This window comes from Protopterus annectens, chromosome 11.part0 (assembly GCF_019279795.1).
Source record: "Protopterus annectens isolate FY-2018-M chromosome 11.part0, PAN1.0, whole genome shotgun sequence".
Lineage (NCBI taxonomy): Eukaryota > Metazoa > Chordata > Ceratodontiformes > Protopteridae > Protopterus > Protopterus annectens.
In genome coordinates this window covers 1,466,849,509-1,466,870,618 of record NC_056745.1, presented here as the reverse complement: position 1 = coordinate 1,466,870,618, position 21,110 = coordinate 1,466,849,509, and the positions used below count along the sequence as shown (strand labels likewise).

Sequence of the window (21,110 nt, the reverse complement as noted above, 5' to 3'; positions counted from 1 at the left end):
GCTCAATTAATGTTTGGCAACATGGAAATTGGCCAGCGGCCATTCAACATTCCCATGTTCGCCAAACGTTCATTCTATCTTTTGATAGTAAACCTCTCTCTCTCTCTCTATACATATATATATATATATATATATATATATATATATATATATATATATATATATATATATGGGTCTATATGACATGGTCGACAGTTCATATGATCGACACTCATTTGGTCGACAGTTCATTTGGTCGACAAGCAGATTTGCCCCCTTCCCCAATGTTGTGCAACCCTGGAGTTGATATATATATATAGTTAGGGGGTGTGTGGGGGGCACAGCCCCTCACATTGGGGGGTGTGGGGGGCTAAGCCCCCCACCTAAAATGCTTGTCGATCAAATGAACTGTCGATCATTTGAACTGTTGACCATGTCATATAGACCCATATATATATATATATATATATATATATATATATATATATATATATACACACACACACATATATATATATATATATATATATATATATATATATATATGTGTGTGTATATATCTATAGATATAGATGTACGGATACATATATAAACATACATATTTTTGCATCAAAAATAGATCAGCACATATGTCTCATGATCCTGTAGGTCTACCATATTCCTTTGATGCACAGTCATGACATATTTCTAAATTCTCTGCCTTCAGTCCCTGTTGCAGTAGCAGCCATGGTACTAAACAAGTTACTTGACACATGCATTTGCCTAGTGACATTCATTGCTAATGAGCGTCAGGGCTGACCACGATCACGCCTGCAATGTTTTTGAATCCCAGTGCAGAATTTTAATAACTAAAAGACAAAGTTTATTTTAATCTGAAAGCCTGAATAATATGAGGTAGCATTATTTGTGAAAAAAAAATTAATAATACACAAGAAAAATGAAATAAGAAAACGCTGTACATAAAATGACTGAAATCTCAGCTGCTGCAGAATAGTGCTCCCATCAGCAGCAGTACACTGAATCACATGGACAATCTGAACGAATCAGTATCTAAGCAATTTCATAAGATTGATACCAGACTCAAATATCAGAATGGTGCACAGACAACAATATTAACTGCATCTGATTCTTTGAATCTTTTGACAGCATAAAAAACATAATTGTGAATCCCACAACATAAACAAAATGACATTTCAAAAAATACTTGTGCCAATCTGTGCCACTGGAACACAGGTTATGTTCTGGTTTTGTTTAGTTCTGTTCATCATATTTATTTTCAGACAACTGCATTTTAGTCTTATGTAGTACAATCCCATTTAATGCGTAAATGCACCACAGTTACTGAAGACTTTATGTGATACAAATGACTATTAATTAACAACAGTTATGAGTGATTATTTATTTATGTATCCTTTGTTGATAGGGTCAGTTTTACTAGACTAATAGTCTCCTTTCCAAGAGCCACTAGGTAGCATTTCTACTACTAGGGGAAAGATTGGCCATGGTGCCAGAGAATGTCTCTTTTCAAAAAGTGACATTTATATCCACCTGTGCTACCACCAACCCACACAGATGGTACCTTAATTTAACGTCTCATCTGAAAGTTGTCCGTACAAAATACAATGCTTCGATTTTAACACAAACTGCACTAAAACCAGACTAAATATATCATTTAATTCAGCTTCATGGCATGGAGGGATAAAACCCTGATGGCCTGATTTGTTTGCAGACAGCCTGAGCTTGACTAGTGGTTTGGAAGCCTGTAGGAGCTGGCTGGGCTGGATAGGAATGAGTGGTCATCCCGTAGAGAGGGAGGTGGTTCCGGCTTACCATACTGGTGACACCTAGTGTGAGCATTAGGTGTTCACCTATAGTGGCATTTTGAATCACTTGAGCTCTTGCTACCTTAAATCATATGTGCTGTGTGGTTGAGGGGGAAACTAACATGTGGAGACACGCTTCCTCTTAGATGGTAGAGATTGCAAACTCAGAGGAACTGCTGAGGTGGAGAGGGTGCTCTGTCAGGGAGAGGGAGGGCCACCCCCAGGACCAGAAGACCAGCCTACTCCCTACCACACAACACCTGGGCAGGAAAGAATGGGCTGTAGGGCTCTTGTCCAGCTCTGGAATACCCAGGTCACATTGCACTAGAGTAAATGAGCCAATTAGGCAAAGGCAGAGGAGCTATCGGGCAAGGTTTTGAGGAAAGCAGCAATAAACAAATAAATAAACAAACAAACATAAATAAATAAATACATATTTTATTTGCTACTCTATAATTCAGAGGGTTCAAACTACATACTCAACATATCTCCTTTTGCTTTGAAAAATATAACCTATACCCCTGGGGGACCAGTCATGGTGCCGGTGGATTGACGGGCACCCAGTGTTGCTGCTGCGCAGGTTGAAACGGCTCTGTCCAGGGCCAGGAGTGCAGCTTCTGTGGGACCTGACGGTGCCCCTGGCTGTGTTCTACATGCACTCCAGGGTGAGCTGGCACCTTGCCTGTGTGCCCTGTTCGTTCACAGCCTCACCTCGGGCTTTGTCCCTGCCGAGTGGCGTGCTGCTGCAGTCATCCCTCTCCATGAGGAGGGGCGGCTGCAGACCCAGGGAACTGTCACCCCATTGGTCTGGCAGGTCTGGTATGCGGAGCTCTGGATTCCATCATCATGGACCTAGTGGGTGGGGATGTGGGGAGTGTCCAGACTCCGGATCCCACACGGTTTGGTTTTGTGGGGGAGTGGATCATGCCTGCTTGGCCTGGTTGGCTTCTTTTGGTCAGTTGCCGGAGTTGTGGATGAGGGCAGGGTGGTTCATGCAGCCTACTTTGATCTGGCCAAGGCCTTTGATACTATTCCCCACTCAGGATTCATAGAAAAACTCAGTTACCTAGGCATCAACCCTTATATCACTAGGTGGGTTGCAAACTGGCTAACAAAGAACCCACAGTGTGAAAGTAGCTGACTCCAAGTCATACTGCCGAAGAGTCATGAGTGGAGTCCCACAGGGTTCGGTCCTGGGTCCTCTCCTGTTTGGTATTTACTTCTCTGAAGTCCAGGCCAACACAAAGGGACTCTGGCTGACAAAGTTCGCAGACGATTGCAAGTTGGGAGCTATTAATTCCGCATGTGATGTTGACATCCTACAGAAAGGTCTCACTGAGACCAACGACTGGTGTCAGAACCATGGCCTTAAACCCAATGCCAAAAATGTCATCATCCCCTTTGGGAAAAACATGGTTCCCATGAATTACCACATCAATGGCAGTCCACTGAACACAGAAAGTGTTATAAGAGATCTGGGAACACAGGTTGACAGCAACCTCTCTTTTGACCACCACATTGTCACTGTGGTCAGAAAGTCCTTCTATGTGGCACATCTCATTACTAAGGGTTTTGCATTGAGGAAGAAAGAGGTCATTGTCTCCCTCTACTCTTCCCTCATTAGGCCAGTCATCGAGTACAATGCCCCATTTGGCATGTACCTTACAAGACACCTGCAACAACTGGAGAGGCCGCAAAATTACTTCACAAAGAGGATCCTAGGCCTTAAACACTTGTCCTATATGGACAGACTCAAAAAAAACTTCAGCTACTCTCTGTCTCATATCGCCTACTTAGAGGCAATCTCTGCTTAACTTACAAAGCCATGTCTGACCCAGCTCTGTTAGAAATGCTACATCTAAAGAAATCTCAATCCCTCTGCACCACACACTCCAGGGACCTCAACCTGATTACCACAAACAACAGAACATGCTGGAGGGACAGGTTCATAACCCAGAGACTGCCCATGCTATGGAATAGACTTCCCATACATGTCAAACAGAGCACCTCACTGGCCCTCTTCAAGAGAAATCTTGACGAGTGGATGGGAAATAGAAAATTCACCCTGGGGATCACTCCAGTGGCTCTACTCGACAGAGGCCCTGGGAACTAAGGTCGGGTGGCACGATGCCAGGGTAATCCTATGGGCTAGGCTTGTAAAAGCTTTAGGGCCATTAGCCTAGTACACACCTATGAACCTATGAAATGTGAAATACACTTGAAAGCAATAAAATTCTTTGAAGCTGCTGTTATAAAGTTATTCAGAGCATGTAGCAACTGATGAATCAAATGCCCCCACATATGCTATCATATTCCAATTTTTAGTTTCCTAACTGTTCTTTCAGTATATAATCCAGGGTACCCACAATACAAAACATTGATACAAAATGTATTACAATTCATAAACTGTATAATGTTGTTACATTTAATCATTATTAGTAGGGTGAGCACATTCACACAGGTTCCTATAAACTTACATACTGAATGTATTTTATACTCTGAAAACTAACAGGATTCAGAAATTAAGTTCTCCAAACCTTACTTATGATGTTCCTTGGTGACTCTACCAAAATGCACCACCATCTTTAAGTTGTTTGATTTCTTGAATGTCATTGAAAGAATGTCTCAAAAAAAATCCTTAACTGTAGAATCAGTGTGCAAAATATGTCAGTTTTTACAAATGATGTTACAAGCAATATATGGGGTATAAGGGTATAACTATAAACACATGGAATGTCATCCACTATTACTAATGGCTGTTCTCAATGTATATTTCAGAGACTGGAAGCACCATGACAAATACTCATATACCACATGGCGACAGAGCTGGTAAGATATATCTGGGGAAAAAACTGAAGGAATAGAGTTGCAGACGTGAAACAGCATATTTTCTTCAAAAGCTTATATCTTTGGAAGTACAGGAATGTATTTTGCATTCAAAGAACTAAGTTCAACCAGGTTTGCTATCATTATGTGGAATGGCACTTACATGAAAATGATTTGGTTGAATGCAAAGTTTTAAAGTTTCATATTCCCATACTGAAATATTTCAAAGTCATGTTAATGAAAGTAAGTCTCTGTTTGCTAATATCAATTTGGAATTGTGAATGGAGATCACGGTACAGTGAGGATTACGAGGGTTACTCTTCTACTCACTGTTTGCAGTGTGATCTCAGAGTAGGTATATATAATCTGCAGGGCTGTGGGAGGTGCAGGGCGGCGAGCCTCCCTGCAAAACCATAAAAGCATGTAGATGTGTGTATGCATGTGTGTGTGTGTGTGTGTGTGTGTGTGTGTGTGTGTGTGTGTGTGTGTGTGTGTGTTTCTTTTAATGTTCGAGTGTCTGGACACTAGAACATTTGAGATAACCCTTATGGAGCTGATGTGAATTCTGTCAAATCAAAGTAATCTGCTAAGTTTCTTTTTTGCTATCACCCCTATAATAGCCTCAGTGCTACCAACATACAATTCCCATGGCACCTTCACCACAACAGTCTAAGGGTCTGATGGCACTTCCTCATAGATAACGACATCCCTAATAATTGCAAATGTCGACCTTTGTGGTAATCATTTTCAACATTGTTTCAAAGCTACAGTACCAAATTCAGCAAAACAGTTCAATTAATTAAAAAAGATTATGACAGTCAACATTATGATAGTAAACCATGCAACCATCCCCTATCTTGAAATAAATGTGTTAAAAAATACTTTTTGTTGTGGTCTTATTTTTTTCTACAAAGGAGTGGACCCTCTGCCTATATGCAATTGTCCCATTTGTTCTGCTGGGTGACAATAAGGCATACCCAGGCCAGGTGAGGGTCCTGTAGCTCATTTATTCCTGCCTGGGAACTCTGATCAGCCCCTTTATTCCCCAGTAGAGTGCCAGTCAGTTTGAAGGGAGCAGTTGCCTGGTCCCATGGAGTTGTCTACCCCTCCCCTAACAAAGCTCCTTCTTCTCTCCCTCCCTCCTAGTAGCCTTCTCAGCTCTGCAGCTGCTGTCTTGTTACATGGAATGTGCCTTCACACAATCTCTCCACTATGCACTGCCTTGTCGCATGGAATGAGCCTTCACACACTCTCTCCACTCTGCATTGCCTTGTCGCATGGAATGAGCCTTCACACACTCTCTCCACTCTGCACTGCCTTGTCGCATGGAATGAGCCTTCACACACTCTCTCCACTATGCACTGCTTTGTTGCATAGAATGTACCTTCACACACTCTCACCACTATGCACTGCCTTGTCGCATGGAATATGCCTTCACACACTCTCTCCACTGTGCACTGCCTTGTCACATGGAATGTGCCATCACACACTCTTTCTGTTATGCACTGTACTGTTGCATTGAATGTGCCTTCACACACTCTCTCCACTATGCATAAATGCACACTGGCAGTCTGCACTCACAGATTTATATTCCACAGCTGCAACACCCTGTATTCCTGCTGGGTGTTATACTGGTGGCAAGTCAGAGACACGTCTCTCCCTCCAGGGTGAGTGAATTGGCAGTGGTCACTCATTCATATCCTCCCCAGTTAGCTTAGTCAGGCACTCCAACTTATAATTAAACTCAGATCACCTCGACCATAGTTTGGTCTTTATCTCACTGTACCACAGGAACTGATTAGTTTTTGCATTATTCTTGCTTAGAAGTAAGCCATTCTGGACAATGAAATAAAGTGCCCTTTAATCACATTGTCCATTACACTTTTAAGATAACAGGTGATACTCAACAAGTAACTGGTGGAAAAGGTACATTTGATGTACATCTTTGATTTGGATTTCTTATTTACCTTGTTCTAGCTCACTTGTACAGCTAAATAACTAACAGTATCACCAGAAGTGACCTTTGTCCTTGTTTCAGCTCACTTGTACATCTAAATAACTAACAGTGTCACCAGAAGTGACCTCTGTAAAAACTAAATAATCAGTACTTCTCATAAAGTCATTTACCAGAATCCCAAATTCTCCCAAAGATGTGTTCCAATGGAAAATTTAAATAAACAATAAAACTTTTATGCAAAATCACTTTGGTCAAAAGTGGATTTTTGTAAAATACTTCAAACTTGCATTGGCTACGAATCAGACTGGTGAAAGAGGAAGCCATGAAGCCCCCATAGCTACTGTTTTATATGTTTGTTAATACTAATTAGAAAAAAAAAATGTTAATTAATACCATACCTAATAATGTACAAATTGTATTTATTTCACCGTTTATATGTTATTAAGTATCTGAATCTGACTTTTTAACAAAGTGATTTTGTATTAACATGTTTTGGGTTCCTATTACATTATCGAACTTCAACAAGTTAGAACACTATATGGTTGAAACCATATAGTCGAACTTGCTGAAGTTCGAACACACAAAAAAAATTAAAATATGCAACAGTAAAGTAACTAATATACCAACTCCGAGACTGCACTATAGTACAGAAAGGGAATATTTCCCTTTACTGCACTGTAGTGCGATCTCGGAGTTGGTATATTTAAAGAGCGGGGGGTTTGGGGGTGCAGGGGGTCTTGCCCCCCTGCTTGTAATAGTTAGTTTACTGTTGCGTCTTTTTTTTTTTTTTCCATGTTCGAAGTTTTGAAACTTCAAACAGACAAGTTCAATATTGTCGTGTTTGAAGTTTCAAAACTTCGATCACGTAATAGGAACCCACATATTTTTATGTTTAATTTTTCGTTGGCTCTTTTGATGAACCTTTGATATTCTGTTCAATGATTTGAACAGATATTGATTATTCACTCATTACAATGATCACTTATAGTGAAAATATTGATTATTCAGATGTACAAGTGAGTTGGAATATAGAAAATCTATCTTTACCATCAATTATTTAGTGATGGCCGTCATCCTGAAAACATAAAGAAGAATGTGATTAGCCCAAGTAGAATGGTAAAAATGAATCAACCAGTAATAATTGTTCTAGTAGAGCCACAAACGATAGTGATTCTCATTCTTTTGCATTATTTTTTTTCAGTTGACACAATATAAAAAAAAAATAATTATGCGTTAAAACCTCCTTGGGGATAAGCCTCTTCTGTAAGGTCTCGCACCAAGCTTGAAAATCAAATTATACACACGTGTTTTTTTTTTTTTCAGCTTGTACGTACATGGACAGTAGGCAATTAATCTTGTTCTCATGGCTAGGATGGTTAGAGCCAAGATACAGTACACATGTATTTCTACAGGTGTCATTTATGTGGCTAGTTGTGTAAACTGTGAAAACTTCTATGTTGGTATGATAGCTAGAAGGTTACAACAGAGACTTTGTGAAAACAAGTTTGCCATTAAACACAACAAGAATAATGCCTTGTTTAGGAAACCAAAAACAGAATTATGCCCCAGATTCCATACAGAGGTGATTACAGCATCTTACTGAAAATAAAGACCCTGACTCTATGGAGCAGAGAGATGAAGTCCTGATGGTAATCCAAATTACTGGAGTTATTAGTGTCAAGCACTAGAGAACCAAACAGGGATGGAAGGAGAGGAATAAAGAGGCATATGTGTGTGCTTGTGTGTGTGCTTGTGTGTGTGTGTGTGTGTGTGTGTGTGTGTGTGTGTGTGTGTGTGTGTGTGTGTGTGTGTGTGTGTATGAATGAGTGGCCAAAAAGGTGTAATGATGGCTCATATCAGCTAACTCTCATCCTCCATGATGAGGGAACAAATGGGTCAACTGGTTGAGAGGGGGGATGACAGCTGGCAGGTGGCAGGGCTAAAAAACTGCAAAAAAATGTAAATTAAAGAGCTGAAAAGCTCAAATACCATATAAGGTTGTAGGCTAATAACCCCTCCAGGCCTCATTGAATATATCAGCATTAAATATTTACTAAAGGGTAAAACATTAACATAATCAGCATGTGTGCTCAAGGTCATGTGTCATTGTCACGTTTAATATTTCATTCAGATTTTTATTTGAATGGCAATGAGTTTGTGGCATTCAAGTGACCGATTCTGTTCTGGCTGAAAACTTTTTTAATTTTTATTTTTATTTTTTATGAGATGCATGTTTTGTGGGTTTATGGAATGAATCATTATTATTTATAGTATCTGTAGTTTAAAATGTTCTGGCTCCTGATCTTTAGAATTTTGAATGTTCTATTGGAACAGTTAAGGGAATGGCTAAGATAAATTATGATTTAGTTATTTAGTCATAAAGATTTGATACAGTCTGGTCTGTAGAAAAAGAAAAATTCCAAACGTTTTATTAAAGATTTATCAGCCACTTTTATAGCCTTTTATTTGAATATGTTTTTAAAAAATGTACAAAAGTTTTAGGTAGAATATATTTATCAGTGAAGCATGAAGAACTTATAGAAGAATTAAGGATTCTTTGGCCAGTGCTGTGGTTACCAATGGCAGAAAAAAAGTAAAATAATTTCAGAGATGTAGAGCTATTGACACAGAAATGCAAAGAAAAAAAAAACAAGGGGCAGGATTCAAGACACTCCGTGCAGGTTTTGTATAGCGCCTACATGGAGTGTTTCTGTGTACATGAAGTTGTGTCTGTGACGGTGCTATGCAATGCATATTAATGAAGCGTGGCACACTTAAACAAGGCTTTGCTGCATGCAACAGTGTTATTATGGCCGCAAAACCTCTTTGGGAATGCTGATAGCATTTTCATTTAAGGTTGTTGTCTGCAGCATGGCAAAAAGTCCACTCAACCTCTTACAGCAAGAAATCTGAACAAAGCTATAAATAATGAGGTGACAAAGGGCCAAAAATAGGGACAATGTTTAAATACTGCCCTTAAACCTTAAAACATTGATAGAATAACAGGTTTTGCAGTAGCATGAATGTTCCGAAGGGTAAGAAATCTGAATTTTGAATGTCTGCCATTATTTTCTGAATTCAATCCAAAACAACAAATTTTATGAGAAGCAGGCCAAAAATATGAAGCACAAATCTGCACATTCTGTAAAAATCTATACAGCTGAGAGTTATGACGGCAGTTGCTTTCCCTTGTTCAAAATCTGGCAGGGGCCCAAACACAGTTAAATAAGGAAAAATCATACAAGGGACCCTGCCATAGATATTTCATTCTGCATTTATTAATTTCATATATTTTATTGTTTTTCATTTCTCTCTCTTTTTTTTTTTTTTTGCACGTTTGCACGATACTTAGCTTGTTTGCACAACTGGACCACACATTTATCAGACATGACCCAGACAACCAAAAATAGAAACTGAATGCATCTAATTAATACCACTGGACATTGCACAAACCTAGTATACAAGGATCCACTGTACTAACACTGTCAAGTTAACAATGAATACTAATATAGGGGATGTCATGTAACTAATCCTGTGGCAATAGGTGGTAAGTCTAGGTCTGGAGTGCAAGTGGTTCTGGGTTTTAGTACAGGATGAGCAAACTTTTATTGTGTTGACATTGCAGATTATGCAAATGAAGTGCAACATAGACAAGTGTTTTCTCAATCTTCTTATGGCAAGAGCTGTAAGTTTAGGACTACTGTACACATGATCATGGGTTCAAAAACTGCATATGCCATACATGTTTCATTTTGTTCCACATAGTGTAGCTGATATTAATATTTACACGTATGAGGGGTGAGACACTAATATTGTGGCAGTTATTTCTACCTAATCATTTATATGGGTATTGTGCATATATTATGAAAAGTATGACTGTGCGTATAATGTGTACCATGTGGATGCAAGTATATTTCTGCAATCCCATTTGAATAACAGAGCTGCATAAGTGGCTGAATATCAAATATCCTTGGAATTGCAATTTATTTATTTTTTTATTGCTCACTGTGTCGTGCCACTTATCACCATGCACCCAGGCTTATCATGTTTGTGCAATGGTAAGCAGCGAGCAGAGTTTTCAAATGTAGCAAACACCAGACAGTGCGCACTCTCAGTAAGTGCAACATGTGCAATTGGTGGGAAAACATACATTTAAAGTGGAATTGATGGGAAATGCTCATTAGACATTGAGCTTGATCTTTAGGAGACATGGCTGCTGTTGGAGAGGGTGTGCGCTTTCATGTGCTTTCATGCACAGCGTTGGGGTGTTCAGGTGTCCAAAGTCTTTGTTGGGCTCCTAGTTAAGGAGCATGGCCCACTCCTATTGCAGTGGAACTACTCAGGTTCTCAGTATAAGTCTGAGGCCTGGAGTAGTTTGGGTAGGGCTTTGACCAGTGCTACAGGTATCCCACACACTGGTAAGCAGTGTTGTCATCATTATAAAGACCTCCATAGGAGGAAGAGGGATACCCTTGATCAGTGGATCAGGGAATGTAGATTGGGGAACCCTCCACAGATGTGTAAGTATAAAATGCATTGACCAATAGTAAAAGTTATAGCTGAATATAGTCGAGTGGTATTCATAATGGCATTCTGTTTTGTTTTTCTTTTCCACAGCTGCTGAAGAAAAGGCATTGAATGAGCAGTCTCGTGGATTGTACCTGGCAAGGATGAGGGAAGCATGTGGTATATATGCATATAAAAAGTACTGTTATTGTAGTTTAACTATTAAAGATGGATTACTTGTTATTTCAGACAGCTGTATATAATTGGGCATCTATATCTTAACTGTAAAAGAAAGAATGCATAGCATACTTTTTAGCACAAAGCAACTGTTTCACATTCTCAAATAACAGTGAGCAGCATGTATACAGTATAAAAGGACAGTATGCATGCAGTAGTCTGTAGTCCAAAAGAAAAGTACAGTATTACAGTAGTGAGCGGTTGTGGGTTCAAAGACCACACTTCCCACATATACAACAGAATTATGTTTTCATCATTATGTACACAATACTGATAGCTAATCATTATTGTAGCAAGTTACTTTCAGACCTCAATACCTCTGGCATGACCGGCCTGCTGTCAAGTGTAAGCATGCATATATGCGATATATGCACACATGAATGATTACTGGCTGCAGTCTGATCAGTACTGCAGTGTCCACCTGTTAATAAATCGTAGTCTTCACAGTAATAAAGAAATTTCATAGGAGTTAGTAGTGTTAAAAGTAAAATGTAACAGAAGAAAGTGAAATAATTGTAGAAAGCTTTTATATATTAACTATGAAGTTAGTAATGGTTTCCTTTTTCTTTCTCACACAACTTTTCTTCTTTTTTATTGTTTAATTTGTTTACATTTTGTTGTTATTATGTATACTTTTGCATTTCTTCGCTTCAATTTATTATTTCTGATTTTGTTTGTATTTGTTGTTATATAATTTGTTTTTATTTTTGTTATTAATATGTTTAATTTTTGTTTGTCTTTGCTCACATATTTATTTTTATGTGCCTATTTTTTCATTCATTTGGTTTATTTTTTGTTTTATAATTGTATGTTAATGTTTTTTTTATTACTACAGCAAAGAGGGGTAGGCAGGTCCCATGTGATCCACCTACTCTCACTCCACTGGCTACAGTACCAAGGCTCAGCACATCTGGACTGCAGCCTGGCAGCAGTACCTCTGCTCCCCCTGCATTGGGCCTCAGGTAGTTATGCCCCATTGGATAGGCCTACGATCCCCTCTGGGAGCAGTGATGGAGGGGGTGCATTTATCATCCAGAATGAGTTGCCAGGTATGGTGCGTAGGATTGTGCACTGCACTGTGCATTGTGCTGCTGACACAGTGAGGGGAGAGTGGTGACAGTCCACTGGGTGAGGACTTGACTCCCACTGTCACCTGTCCTGACATCATGAGACCTCAATTTCCCCACCTTCACCCCAACCATGGTGTTCACCCCCTCTTGTGCCTTCACCATCCCTGTATCTTGTCTTGTATGTCCTGCCTATCAGCAATTGCTTCCTTGTATGTCCTGCCTATCAGCAATTGCTTCCTCACTTTGCCATCCCCTATGTCCCTTCTCTAACATTCCTCTCACACCAAAAAAAAGGGCAACTGTCTCAAAAAAGAAAAAAAAATATTTGTGCCATACATAGCTGTCCATTTCACACAAGCATCTACTTGACACACTTGATTTAGTCCAGCGGGCTATAACCATATGATTATGTTGTTGTCACCTCTGTCGCTGGAGGTGACAGTCCAAATTCGGCTATTTCTGTATACACCCAATCAATTTTTACTGTTGAAGAAATGGATAGCTATGGTTCTTTCCTACAGCCTTCCTGCACATTCCTGCTCTCCGTTCGCTTTGCTTTCCCCCCTGCTTGCTCCCCATTTCACCACTTTCCCATCTTCCCCATCTCCTTTCTTTAAATAATCATCTTGTGATGGTGTATGATGTCACCATCACTAAGCAACACAAAAGACAGTAGGATCAGTAAAGGCATGTACAATTAATATACACACTTGTAAAATTCATGCCTACACCCCATTCTGAACCCAGTACCATCTGCCTCTAACAATACATTAACCCATCTGGAGACACAGTTACTTCTTTAGCAGGTGTATTTTATACAATAAATATTAATTGTCACATGTTATGGTCATATTTACCCTTTGTACTCCCCAGTGGTAGACTGCGGTGGTGGTGCTGCGGTAGCATTGTCGCCTCACAGTAAGATGTTGTCCTGTTCGATTCTCAGCTAAAGCGTCTTCTGTGTGGAGACGTGTGAATGGGCGTACCTTCGTTGAAGGTTGTGCATCAGAGCTGGCAGCTTGGTACGTAAAAATCTATTGTCAATCATTAGTGGACCGGAGTTTCGCTGTGGTGACCCCTAACCGGGAAAAAGCCAAAAGACACAACAACAACAACTCCCCAGTGCTTGTAACTGTGCATAAAGCATCATTGCATGACATTACTGCTTTACAAGCCTTAGTGTGCAATCCCCATTGCTTAGCCTCACTAAGCAAGGCAAATAAAAATGTTAAATAACAGAAATGAGAATTGTAAGGAATAGTATTGGCTATAGCTTTATTTGGAACCAGTTCTATGTGGCCAAAGAAAGGAACTTATCACTGGCTGAAGTCAATTACTACCTGCCGCCAAAGATTCATTTAAGAAGTAGGTGTATGCAACAGCAGTGAAGACTGCAATGTTTTTATTCAGTGTGTAAAATACACCAGCTGCTCAACTGATCCTGTAGCACCATCTGTTAATGCATTGATCCAACCTTGTTTTGGTTCCGATGGTACTGGGTTCAAATACAGGTCTATGTAACAGTTGTAATTGCTTTTTCCATAGGCATGCATTGTTATGTGCAGCGTACCATCAAGCACAGACACTCTAAAGAAAAAAGATGGGGAAGACAATAAAGTGGTGAAATGGGGAGCAAGCAGGGGGGGGAAACAAAGTGAAAGGAGGGCAGGAATGTGCAGGAAGGGTGTAGGAAAGAACCATAGCTATCCATTTTTGCAACAGCAAAATCTGAAAATATATGATGACGATCAGCTGAATTTAGATTGTCACCTCCAGAGAAAGACAGAGTGGTGACTACAATACAATCATGTTGTATAGCCAATTGGACCAAATCAAGGGTGTCATGAAGACACTAGTGTGAAAAGGAGAGTTATGTATAGGACAATATTTGTTGGGGTGGACAGGTGCCCTTTTTTTCCTTTTTGGCAGAGAGAGAGAGAGAGAGGAATGTTGTGGTAGGGACCTAGGTATGTGCTGGTAAGGTAAGGTGGGTAAGTGAGGAAGTAATGGCAGACAGACAGGAAATTCAAGATGAGACACATGGATGGTGAAGGATACAAGAGGGAGTGAACACCATGGCTGGGAGAGGGGGGACATCAAGAGCCCATGGACACCAAGTTTGGAGACAGTGAGAATCAATTGCTCACCCAGTGGACTGTCATCACTGTCACCTCATTGTGTCAATGGCTGCAGTGTCTGAGATCTGTGTCTCCTTGTATTATTCAGAACAATGATGGAGAGCAGTGTCTCCACCCAGAATAGGCATGCACCAACTGTGTAGTGCACAATCCTACACACCAACTCTGGCAGTTCATCATGGGTGATAAAATCACCACCTCTGCCACTGCTCCCGGAGGGAACCACTGGCCTACCTTGTGAGGCAGAACTACCTGAGGACCCAGGTAGTGCAGGGGCAGCAGAGAGGGTGCTGCCAGGGTGTGTCCCTGCTGTGTTGGGATGTGGTGCCATAGCCAGTGGAGTAGGGGCAGGCAACTCCCATGGGACAGGCCTACCCTGCTGTGCTGTGGAAAAAAAGGGGAAAAAAAAGAACATAATGGGTGGGGACAGAAAATAAAGGGTGAACATTATCAACATCATAAGTAACATACACAGCAGTGATACAATTATTTCAATCTATTATGTTATCTTTACTATAAACAGTGCAAACTGTTATCAAACTATTTTATAACATGTCTGAATACCCAGTTGATAACAGATGCACACTATAGTACAGATTTCAGCCAGCAAGCCCTGATGTGTGCATATAGTGGCCATATGCAGGCTCCAATTCTACTAATTACATTTTCCAGCAGGCGATTTGTACCACTGGTGGAGAGGTCTGACGTCACAGTGCAATAATGATGAAAATGTAGCAGCACTTGTTCATTTGGTAATTGTGGTGTTTGAACTCACAACTGCTGACTACTCTCTACTACCACACTGTTCTATGTTCCCATAGAGTCCTGCATGCATACTTTCCTTTTACAGTTGCAAGATGTATGTTCTATTTAACAGTACTGTATTCATGGGCCTCAAACTCTTACAGCAATAAATGTAGACAAAGTCATATGGAATAGGGAGCCAAAGTCTGAAAAATAGAGATGAGTCTTACATATTTGCTCTTACAAACTTATTAAGCAGATGCAGTAACAGGTTTTGCACTTGCATGACTTTCCTGAAGGGTCTGCGGTCTGAATCTCATATGTCTGACATTATTTAGTGACATCAGTCCTCAACCCTTATGAAATTATGTGACTGAAAACTACAATTATAACTTTAACTATACAAAGACTAGACAACCTGTGGAAATCTGTTCAGTTGACAGGCATTACTGCATTACATACCAACTAAGCCCTTACCTCACAATCTCTTACAGCCAAAAACGTGGACCAAGCAATACCTACTGGAGGTACAAAGGTGCACAAATAGCAACATATTTTACATATTCTTCTACAAACCTATAAAAGTGATACAATAGCAAGCTTTGCAGTAGCACAGATATTCTGAAAGGTATGAAGTATGAGACACAAATGTAATTTTCTGACTGCAGTCCTCAATGTTAGGCTAAGATTTTCCAGAGAAACACAATTTGTGAGAAGCAAACCAAAATTATGAGGCAACAATCTGCACATTCTTCAAAACCCGTACAGTTGAGTGGTATTACAAAACAGTGTTTAACTTTTAATGCTACAGTAGCAGTACTGTTGTGATGCATACATACCACATGCTGCTCACATCTGTGCCCATCAACTTTCATGGGCTCTAATATTCAGATCATGATCTGCCTCGACTGCGGAACAAACAGAACAGAATACCATTATGAATACCAAGCCTCACTATATGCAGCTTTAAACTATTACAAGTAATGTCTGAGACTCATACTTACACATCTGTGGGGTGCCACCAGTCCAACATTCCTCAATCCAATAGTCGAGGGTATCCCTCCTCCTCCCCCTGAGATCTTGGTAGTGAGTTCTACACTGTTCAGCAGTGCGGGAGATACCAGTGGCACTGGTCAGAGCCCAGGCCAGACTATTCCATCCCTCTGTCCTTGATTGTGAGCCATGATAATGCCTCTGCTGGAGTCAGGGCCCATGGTCATTCACCAGGAGTCCAACAAACACTCTGGACATCTGGACACCCCACCTTTGAGCCTTAAATCTCAAACTCTCACCAGAAACACCTTTGATGTCTGTCACAGAGCAAGCCCAATGTCAAATGATGTTTTCCCGACAATTGCACATATCACGTTTACTCAGAGGGTAAACTTTCTGATTTGACAACATCTGAAAAAGCTGCACGTCACTTACTGTCACACAAACAGGTTGCAAAGACTGCAACATGTTTGCGCGATGGTAAGAGGTGCAAAAGTTTGGTAACTAAGGCAATTTCCATGTTATTTGAGATACAGGCAATTCTGTGACTGTGATGGTCCAATGGGAATGGCATGCCAAGCACATAGCAAGAATATACTTGCCTGAACATAGTACATATTATATCCACACTCATACAATTGCTATTGACTAGACAATACATAGATTAAGAAATAACTACATAACTGAGACAATACTACTGTGTTAGTCCTAAGTCATATAAAAGTGAGAGTGACTATAATGTGAATTGGTACAACATTAAAATTGAATGACATATGCTGTACTTGAACCCTGGACCATATGGATGCTAGTCCTATACTGACAGCTATTGACACATAAAAACTGTTAAATTATTTTTCTGTGTGTCAGTTCACTGTCAAATAATGCAATGTCACCACAGTAAAACAAAGACACCTTGTACTTGAACCCAGGACCATCTAGACTTCAGACCTGGACTTAACACCTGCTGCCACAGAGTAAGTTACATAGCATCATGTAAGTTAGTATTCATTGTTAAGTTCTTGCCATTAACCAAAATGCAGTACCACTTAGGTTTGTGCGATGCACAATTACATTACTAGAAAGTATCCTGTTTCTACTATTGGCTGTTTGTGTCCAGTCTGCTACCTGGGTGGTCCAGCTGTCCATTTTGCACAATGCTGCTCTACATACAAAACTGATTAGCATAGCCAAACCTGTTTGTGCTTAGCAGAGCATCAGGTAAGCAATGCACCACCACAAGTTACCCCCATCACCCACAAAAGTAAAAGACAGAAGGTGAAAGAAAAAGAGGGGAAATACAGTTTGTTACTACACACGTATGTCTGCAGAGGTCTGGATTTCCAATCTCACTCCAATGCACGTTCAGAAAATAGGATGGGTGCCTTATCCCTGTTTGCCATACACACAACTTGGCAGCAAACAACGTTAAGTTATGTATCACACAACAATCTTTCAAAATGCATTTTAACTGATATGATGCCATCAGTTGTTATTTATACATGTATTATATGAAACAGATTTGGATGTACTGCACTTAGTGATCATACAGCGTGTTAGGACTATTGCTTGAAATTATACCAATCTATGCTGCTTGGCCATTCAGCAGTTATCTGACCAGGATTCAGAGACATGCAGTGTGAAAGCCAGTCTGCCCAATTTACCTTACATTGTGTGTGTATATTAACTGGGAATAGTATGATATTTAGTTGGGCGGCCACGGTGGTGCAGCAGTTAGCATTGTCACCTCACAGCAAGAGGTTCTCCAGTTCGATCCTTGGCTGGGGTGCCTTCTGTGCGGAGTCTGCATGTCCTCCCTGTGGTCACATGGGTTTCCTCCAGGTGCTCCGGTTTCCTCCCAAAGACATGCTGTAGGTGGATTGGACACACTAAATTGGCCCTAGGAATGAGTGTGTGCATGTGTGTGCCTTCTGTTGAAGGTTGGGTGCCAGGCTGGCAACTCAACACCATAAAACTCCACTGCCAATCATGAGCAGATGGTGATCTGCTGTGGTGACCCCTAACTGGGAAAAGCCAGAAGAAGAAGTATGATATTCAGTTGTCAACAAATGAAGGCCTGGTTGGATGGCACAAACAGCCATACACTGCTTTTTTGGTGGTGGGAGCAAAGTTGAATTCCTGTTATGGCACATGCAAGGGTACACTGTTCTTACGAGGGGGTGGCCAAGCTGAGATCCTGCTATGGCACAACTTCTTTGTGTAAAGAGATTCCATTACAAACATATGATGTTAAGCTGAGGTCATGCACTGACCACCAGTACTTTAGAGAGTTATGAATGTGTGAATCTTGCATGGCTGAAGACTACTACTTTTAATGGACACATACAAGTGAAATAACTCTCTGCTGTCATATATTACTTGATTTTCTATGCACGTCTCTCACCTTTTACCTGCTTACTGTACCACATGATGAAATACAAGTACATGCCATAATAGTTTTATACATTACAGTACATGTTCAGGACTTACCTTGTAAATGCTGTGTCTGTACTCCACACTTTGTGATATCCCTAGGAAAAAAACAGCATGAAGTCTGCATGGATGCTTTATATCTCATTGAATAGCCTCACAAGATTGGTTTATTAGCAAGCAATTCACCTGTTTATGCAGTAATTAGCATCTCTGGAGCAGGGACAAAGACAGATGCAATCCATTAATAATGCACTCCATTATAAAAAGGCAAATGTGTAGCTAGCTAAACTGATGCTGAGGAGAGTTAGTACATTGTTCAACTCACTAAAACAACCATATTTCTTCACAGTATTTCTCTAGAGAGGAGTATTGCACTCCATCAGGTATGTTCCCATTTTGTTACCTACATAATGCATATGCTGGAATGTAAAGAATATATGTGAAGTAATGGCTTTCACACTTTAATCTGTATGATTAGAAGTGTAGTGATGGCCTGGCCTTGGTTATCAAGCCATTTCACAGGTACACAGCATTGAGAATACTTGAAATGGGAATGCTGTGTTATAAATATGTACACATGTTACATGGACAGGTCCTTTGATAGCACTTTTTAGCATCTCAAAGATGCTTTGTTAGCACAATGAACCTTTAGGCTGTCATTTTGTCTGGGGTGAGCAACGATGAGTTAGTGGTAGGGTACTCACTAGACTGCACTGTTGTTTTGGGTGGGTGAGCATATTATACTTACTGCTATGGCACAAATAAGGGGTCTACATTATAATCATGAAGTTATGGAACATCGAATACAATATGGTCGACATCATCTTATTGAAGTTCAGTAACTTCGAAGATAAAAAAAAATGTAAAACTTTAAATGCTTACCCTAATGGGTTTAAGCAGAGGGGCAAGCCCCCCTGCACCCCCTACACCCCCCTATATTTAAATATTTAAATATACCAACTCCAAGATTGGACTTTAATGTAGTATGTTGCGGAAAGGGAAGATTTCCCTTTCCTGCACTATAGAGCGATCTTGGAGTTGGCATATTTAAGTAGCGGGGGGGGGTTGCAGGGGGGCTTGTCCCCCCTGCCTACACCTGTTTGCTTTTTTTTTTTTTGTTCTAAATTTTTTTTTTATTACATTTTTGATTGTTTAATGGTTGATGTATAAAGTTTGATCTTTATGTATCTGATCCATTAAACAGTCGAGATTATAATATAGATCCCAAATAAGGGTATGTTTCTCTTATTCATCTCCCTGTTTTGTATTGTCCATCTTATTTATAGAAATACGCAGACTCTTACATGTTTAGCCAGGGGGAAATACTGACAGCTTTCTTTTACTGCTTTATCGGTAAACAGTTAAGTTGTATTCATGCGCTCCAAATGTATTATCAGTCTTTTGTCTTGTAGGTCACAATATGTCTGCTCACCATAGGCCCCCATTTACAGATGCAGAGAATAATCTGATAATCAATGTCTTAAAGCAACATGCTGCTGTCTGGGGGGGGGGCAAAATGGCTGAGCATACAGCTCTTTGGGATGAATTAGTGGCCAACGTTAACTCAGTTAGGCGATACGATTGCACATATGAGCAGGTGCGGCACAGAGCAACAGACATAGGTGTTCAGCTTCAGTGACATTGTCAAGTCACAGGTGAGGCCCTGCTGCAGAACCCCCTCTCACCTCCACTGAAGAATTCCTGGTGAACATTCCCATCCAGGACAGCTCCCAGCAATCCATAGCACATTATGTTTTTGATGTAGGTGCAACTCCTGCATCCCAAGAAGAGCTTCCAGGTATGTTTCGTTAGATGCTAATTAGAATACTGTGGCATAGAGCACTAACTTCAGTAATGTAGATGTCTGTGTCAGCTGTTTGTTAGGTGGGTGGATTTAGGATTGCTACAGTTAGAAGCTGAATTTGAAGTTGTCAGCCACATTCGTGTTGACATTTGAGGTATTGTATATATAGAGGTGTAAACGTATTACCCCCTATTTTACTGTTAAATGTGATGCTGTTGCCATTACCTCTTGTTTTACATATTTCAGGACCATCAGGAATACAGAGACACAGGCTTCCTGCAGATGGTAAGCCTATTACAATTATGTCAGTACTGAAGATACATTTCAAGATATCTCATAACGTGTCCTCTCAGGCCTGTTGTATGTATTGCTGCACTGTCTGTATTAGTGACAGGATATTCCTGTGTTTTTCCATTTTTATCACAGGTGAGCATGTGAGTTGGAATGTGGGCACTCTGACACCTGATGTCAGTGTCTCAACAGACACTGATGATGATGGTGGCCAAACTGAGGCACAGTTGGGGGTGCAGAGGTTGAATCTGATACAGAGGTTGACATCCAGAGACCTCCTTAATTTTTCCTGGGCACAGCCTGTAGGCTTAT

The 21,110-nt window shown here is 40.4% G+C and overlaps 1 protein-coding gene across 5 annotated transcripts in view; it reads right to left on the bottom strand.

The window, feature by feature from the left end:
- The window catches only part of ASB15 (ankyrin repeat and SOCS box containing 15), a 520,090-nt gene that overhangs the window by 485,388 nt on the left and 13,592 nt on the right, over positions 1 to 21,110 (bottom strand). For 2 of the 5 annotated variants that reach the window (XM_044088770.1, XM_044088772.1), the window contains exons 2-3: positions 18,761 to 18,801; positions 16,120 to 16,188 (exon numbers count right to left, since the gene is read on the bottom strand). The exons of 1 other annotated variant lie outside the window; for it this stretch is intronic. The gene's annotated coding sequence lies outside the window, so the exon portion shown is untranslated. The remainder of the gene's footprint in view (positions 1 to 16,119; positions 16,189 to 18,760; positions 18,802 to 21,110) is intronic. 2 more of the 5 variants (XM_044088771.1, XM_044088773.1) reach the window with 1 other exon arrangement.